Here is a 6,918-nt window from a genome sequence, read left to right as displayed (position 1 = left end):
AGAAAATGCTATTACTCAGCTGACAAGGAGTATTACATTATTATTCTTATCTGACAAGGAGTGTTAGCTTCTAAGACTGGGTTGGTAGTAATTGTGGGAGTGCAATAACAATCATTAGGAAAAAAAGTTGATATAATTAGGAGAAGACAGTTAGGAGAAAAAATAATTAGAAAATAAATAAAAAAATCTTAGTATCAAACATTACTTTATTGACTGGTTAGGATAATGATAGGAAAACTAGTATCCCAGATTCATATCAACTTAAAGTTGTCTGGTCCATGTTTTACAACCACTTTGCAGATTATTTAAAACACGATTTGGTTTTTCTGCCATGAAGATTAAGTGTATGTGGGTATTTATGACGACAATATATTTTTTTATTCATAGTCCAGTGATAGACACATTTTTGTGTCCGATTTGTCTCGATTCTATATATTGTTATGGTTCATTTTTGTATTTATTATGATCTTGGTCTGATGGTCTGTGCTTTTATGAATAGACTCTTTAGATTTTTCCATCTAATCAGATTGGTTGCTCAACTCCTACAACCAAAATACTTCCATCCACTTAGATTGGGTAGTGCCATCCTTAATAAGGATAAATTTCTAGGCTCTGGAGTTTATTTATTGCAACGAAAAGGTAACAAAAAGTTCTACCCCACCCCCAAACTTAAATCTTACATTGTCCTCAATGTTTCTAATTAAAGAACAGTACCAAAAATATAAGTAACATGAGGAAATAGTAAAGAGAGAAGTCGGAAAGATAGTACCTGGGTGAAGTGTAACCAAAAACCTACAAAAATAGTATACAACATACAAAATCGCCTCGAGGGTCAATCAAGGTAAACAGGGTCCTCCAGAGGGACCTCCTAAACATCACCTGAATGAAAAGGCTATAAAGGGCTTCAATCGCTGACCGTTAACCTTCGAAGAACTACTACCATCTGGTATCTCAATCTCAACAGCACCATGAGAAAAAACAGTACGGACCACAAAAAAACCGGTCCATCGAGAGCGCAACTTCCCGGGGAATAGATGCAACCGAGTGTCATATAGAAGAACTTTTAGACTGGGAGAAAATGACTTTCGTAAAATATTTCTATCATGCACAACTTTCATTTTGTTCTTATACTCCTTAGCACTATCGTATGCATCTCTATGAATCTCGTCCAACTCATTGAGCTGGAGCTTTCTTTAAGCTCCTGCCTTGTCAAGTGAACAGTTTAAGTTCTTAATATCCAAAAATAGGCTCGATTCTCTAACTCAACAGGAAGGTGACATGCCTTTCCAAATACTAAACGATAAGGTGACATTCCAATGGGTGTCTTAAACGCAGTACGGTAAGCCCATAAGGATCAGTAAGCCTCGACGACCAGTCTTTCCTATTTGGATTAACTGTTTTCTCTAGAATATGTTTAATTTCCCTATTGGAAACCTCTACCTGACCACTTGTCTGAGGGTGATATGGGGTTGCTACTTTATGGGTAATACCGTATTGTTTCATTAAAAGAGCAAACGGTCTATTACAAAAGTGTGAACCTCCATCACTAATTATAGCTCGCGGCGTACCAAAACGTGTAAGTATATTCTCTTTCAAAAACTGGACTACGACCCTGTGGTCATTTATTTTACATGGAACCGCCTCGACCCACTTAGACACATAGTCTACAACGACAAGTATGTAAAGATAACCAAACGAAATAGGAAATGGACCCATAAATTCAATGCCCCACACATCAAAGACCTCAATCACTAAAATAGGGTTCAAAGGCATCATATTTCTACGGGAAATGGTTCCTAACTTCTGGCAACGTTCACAAGAAACACAATGACTATGGAAATCTTTAAACAACGAAGGCCAGTAAAATCCACACTGCAAAATCTTAGTAGCAGTCTTCTTAGCACTAAAATGACCCCCACATGCATGTTCATGACAAAAGGAGATAATACTAGACTGGTCACTCTCAGATACACATCTCCTAATAATCTGGTCGGACAATACTTAAACAGATAAGGATCGTCCCAAAAGAAATGCTTAACCTCGGCTAAAAACCTAGAACGATCTTGCTTACCCCAATGTTGAGGCATTCGAGCAGTAACAAGATAATTCACTATATTTGCATACCAAGGTGATTGGGAAACGGAGAACAATTGTTCATCAGGAAAACTATCCCTTATAGGAAGGGAATTATTAGGGGAACTAACAACTAGCCTAGACAAGTGGTATGCTACCACATTCTCTGCACCTTTTTTGTCTCTAATGTTTGGACAAAATTCTTGTAACAAAAGGATCCATCTAATCAATCTAGGTTTGGTATCCTTCTTAAACAAAAAGTATTTCAAAGCAGCATGATCAGTATAGATTACGATCTTAGAACCTAATAAATAGGATCTGTACTTATCCAAGGCAAACACGATGGCTAGCAATTCCTTCTCGGTAGTTGTATAGTTCATTTGGGCATCATTCAGACTTTTGCTAGCATAGTAAATCACATGGAGTAATTTGTTTTCTCGCTGACCTAGCACAACGCCTATAGCATAATCTGAAGCATCACACATAATTTCAAAGGGTAGGTTCCAGTTAGGTGCCTGGACTATCGGGGAAGTAGTGAGTAAAGTCTGAAGCTTATCAAAAGCCTTTAAGCAAGCATCATAAAAGACAAACTTAACATCTTTTGCAAGAAAATTGCAAAGAGGTCTAGAAATCAAGCTAAAATCCTTAATGAATCGACGGTAAAAACCTGCATGCCCTAAGAATGACCTAATTGATAGACACATTTTTGTGTCCGATTTGTCTCGATTCTATATGTTGTTAGGGCTCATTTTTGTACTTATTATGGTGTTTTATTTATTTGTAGGTATTTTTGGCCAATAAAGATTTTTGGAAAAAATTGGCTCGAAAAGTTGTCGGAAAGCACCCGGAGGACATTTACTATTCGGAGTCTCACTTTGGAAAAGGGGTAACCTAATTATTAAGGGACATCCCATTTCCAGGCAGTTGCTAATCGCACCCGTACTCTGGATAAGGGGCAACTATCTTCAACATTCAAAAATCAGGTTTTTGGCGGGAAAAAAGTGCAGTTAAAGAGCAGTTTTGGCAATCGTGATTTGAAGGAGTTTGAGGTCGATTAAACCTCTGATTTTCATAGGATAGATTCCTTATGGGTCTAGGAATCTGATATGGGTGTTTAAATCGATTAGAATGGGCTCAATCGACGGATTTTTCTCACAACAAGAAAATATGGAAAGTCACGTGTGTGACCTATTTTAGGGAATTTTAGAGAGATTAAAGCGCTGTAAACCTTCCCAAAGATTTGTACCTATCTAAGGAAGAGTTTAGAATAAAAAGGAAAGCTCAGAAACGCGTAGAAATCCTAAAACAAGAAATTGTCGCAACTTGGCCGTGAAGAGAAGGAAAGAGATTTTGGAAGATTTGGGAGAGATTTAATCGGTATTTTTGATATAAATAGATGTCTTGGGTCATATAGAAGAGGTGTCGAGAGTTTGGGAACCTAAGGAGAGCCAGAGAAGAAGAAATCAGAGCTTTACCAAACTCTGTTTTTGCTGCTGCTGAAGAAGAAGAAGAACGTGAAAAACATTGACGCTCGGTAGACAGTCGCAGAAAAGTGTCGTTGTTTAACAGCTGAAGAACATTAAGCTGTACAGGGCAGTCTTATTCTAGGGTCTTAAAATCAGCGACAAAGCAATAGTTTTTCTGTAACAGTTCCATTGTAACAGTTTTTTTGCAACACTAATATCTTTTACGGTTTTTGGGACCTGTAGAGTCTTAATAAGGTCAATTTTGTATTTGTCTACCTCTATACCCTTTGAAGAAACGATGTGCCCTAAGACAATTCCTGATTCAACCATGAAATGGCATTTTTCCCAATTAAGCACTAAATTCTTTTCCGTACACCTAGTCAACACTAATGTCAAATGATGCAAGCACTCATCAAAAGATGAACCAAATACTGAAAAATCATCCATAAAGACCTCTAAAAACTGTTCTACCATATCAGAAAATATGCTCATCATACAACGCTGAAAAGTCGCAGGGGCACTACATAACCCGAAAGGCATGCGTCTATACGCAAAGGTACCAAAGGGACGGGTAAAAGTGGTTTTCTCTTGGTCTTCTGGGGAAATAACGATCTGATTATAACCGTAGTAGCCATCTAAGAAGCAATAGTGACTATGTCCAGCTAATCGCTCTAGCATTTTGTCGATAAAAGGAAGATGAAAGTGATCCTTCCTTGTGACCTTGTTCAATTTCGTATAGTCAATACACACACGTCATCCCGTGGTCACTCGGGTTTGGATTAATTCATTATTATCATTGTGGACTACAGTGATACCTGATTTCTTGGGGACAACCTGAACAGGGCTGACCCACTTACTGTCTGAAATTGGGTAAATAATACCCGCATCTAACAACTTAAGCACCTCTTTTCGAACTACCTCTTTCATGTTAGGGTTCAATCGACGTTGCATCTCCCTAGAAGGTTTGGAGTCTTCTTCTAAATGAATCTGATGCATACACACAGTAGGACTTATACCCTTAATGTCTTCTATAGTCCACCCTAAAGCTTCGTTATTGTCTTGAAGTACTTTTACTAGCCTATTTTCCTGATCACTATCCAAATCGGAAGCTACAATCACAGGTAAAGTCTCGGATGGGCCTAAAAACACATACTTTAGAGTATCGGGTAGTGGTTTAAGGTCCAACTTTGGGGGCTCTTCTAAAGAAGGAATTAGGGTAGTCTTAGAAACTGGTAACGGATCGAACCTATCTTTCCATCTATCAGTGTCTAACACAGGGGTAGAATCTAATAGAGCATTCACTTGTTCAATAGTGCTATCGTCATCAAAATCTAAACCAAAATGGGATAAACAACTTTCTAATGGGTCTTCAAATAAAATGTTTGGTAATGACTTCTGAACTAAGGCTTCTATCATGTTCACCTCTTCAACACATGTATCATCTGGCTCATAAGGTAGCTTACTGACATTAAAAATGTTCATCTCTATAGTCATATTACCAAAACATAAATTCATCACACCATTTCGACAGTTAATGATCGCATTCGACGTAGATAAAAACGGGCGACCTAAAATCACAGGTATCTGGTTCTCTGGGTCAGGGACAGGTTGAGTATCTAGGACCACGAAATCCACTAGATAGATAAACTTATCGACCTCAATAAGGACATCCTCAATAACACCTCGAGGAATTTTAACAGACCTATCAGCTAACTGCAGTGTTATCTGAGTAGGTTTCATTTCACCAAGTCCTAGCTGTAAGTACACATGGTTCGGAAGTAGGTTCACACTGGCTCCTAAGTCAAGTAAGCTTTTGGAGTTGTAGTGTTTTGAATAATTGAACTTACGTGACTAGCTAAAAAGGCTTTCTTATGGACGCTAAGTTTCCGCTTTCGCGTACACATATCCTTAAGGAGCTTGGCATAAGCAGGAATTTTCCTAATTGCATCTAATAAAGGAAGGTTTATGGTAACTTTCTTAAAAACCTCCAATATGTCATTAAAGTTCGATTCCTTCTTTGTTGGTACTAATAGCTGAGGAAATGGGGCTCTAGGCACAGAATCAGACCTCTCGGGAACTGAGTTGGCATCATCAGAAATTTTATCAGTTTTCTTAGCTAGTGGTCCTGTGGGGTGAACTACAGTATGTTCACTATCGGGCATGGTTACCTGATTGTCTACTACTCTACCACTCCTAGGGATTCTAATAGTATTCAATTGATTCGATGGTTTTGTACCTACTTCATGAACTCCTCTAGGATTGGGATTAGTCTGACTAGGGAACCTACCATTATCTCTCTCACTTAAGGTCTTAGCTATTTGGCCGACTTGAAGTTCTAACTTAGCAAGGCTCTGAGCATTATTTTGAAAATTCTGCTTGGTTTCCTTTTGAAAACTAACATGGCTCTGTGCTAACATTTCCTGAGTTTTTACTAACATCTTAATAGATTCTTCTAAGCTAGTCGTTTTATTTTCTGGGCCTGATGTATTCCTAGTGTAGCCAAAACCTGGGGGAGCATTAGAATTATTAGACTGACTCTGGCCCTTAGACCATGAAAAGTTCGGATGCTTTCTCCAACCAGGATTATAGGTTTCTGAATATGGGTCAAACTTCTGACGATTATCAAACCTAGTGTTATTATATAGATCATTGGCTTTCTCTTCATTATTCTGGCCTTCCCAAAAAGGCTCCAATCTACCACTAGTGTTACCAACTTCTAAAGCATCTAACCTTTTCGTTATAGCAGCAATTTTGGCATCTGATTCATAGCCTCCTTCTACCCTATTAACGTTTCCTCTGCCGAGAAGAATTGTTTTCTTTGGTCCCCTACTACTTTCCCATTGTTGGGTCTTTTCGGCGACTTCATGCAAATATGTCATCGCGTCATCAACTGTTTGGTTCTCAAATCCACCAGTACACATAGATTCTAATGTGGTTGTGGTGGGATAATCTAAACCCTCATAAAGGATCTGAACTAACCTAACCTTCTCTAAACCATGATGAGGACATTGGGCTAATAAATCATTGAACCTTTCCAAATACCTATACAAAGTTTCTCCCTCCTGTTGAGAAAACGTGCAGATTTGCGTCCTAATAGACGATGTTTTGTGCCTAGGAAAAACTTGTTCAAAAATGCAGATGTAAGTTGTTCATACGTTTCGATTGACCCGGAAGCGAAACTATATAGCCACGATTTAGCTTTATCTCTCAGGGAAAAGGGGAATAACCTAAGTTTCAAAGCATCATCATCTAGGTTTCTAATCCTGAGGGTACTACAAATTTCCTCAAAGTCCCTAACATGGAAATAGGGGTTTTCATTTTTTTTCCGTAAAAAGATTGGGAGCAGCTGTAAGGTCCCAGGTTTAAGTTCATAAGTTGC

The 6,918-nt window shown here is 38.4% G+C and overlaps 1 pseudogene; it reads left to right on the top strand.

The window, feature by feature from the left end:
• Positions 1–6,530: 6,530 nt before the first annotated feature.
• On the top strand, positions 6,531–6,630 carry LOC113327441 (annotated as a pseudogene).
• Positions 6,631–6,918: the final 288 nt, after the last annotated feature.

The sequence above is a fragment of the Papaver somniferum genome, unplaced genomic scaffold, assembly GCF_003573695.1.
Source record: "Papaver somniferum cultivar HN1 unplaced genomic scaffold, ASM357369v1 unplaced-scaffold_10, whole genome shotgun sequence".
In the NCBI taxonomy this organism is placed as follows: Eukaryota; Viridiplantae; Streptophyta; class Magnoliopsida; order Ranunculales; family Papaveraceae; genus Papaver; species Papaver somniferum.
The sequence above is the reverse complement of the archived record's forward strand: the minus strand, read 5'-3'. Positions and strand labels throughout refer to the sequence as shown.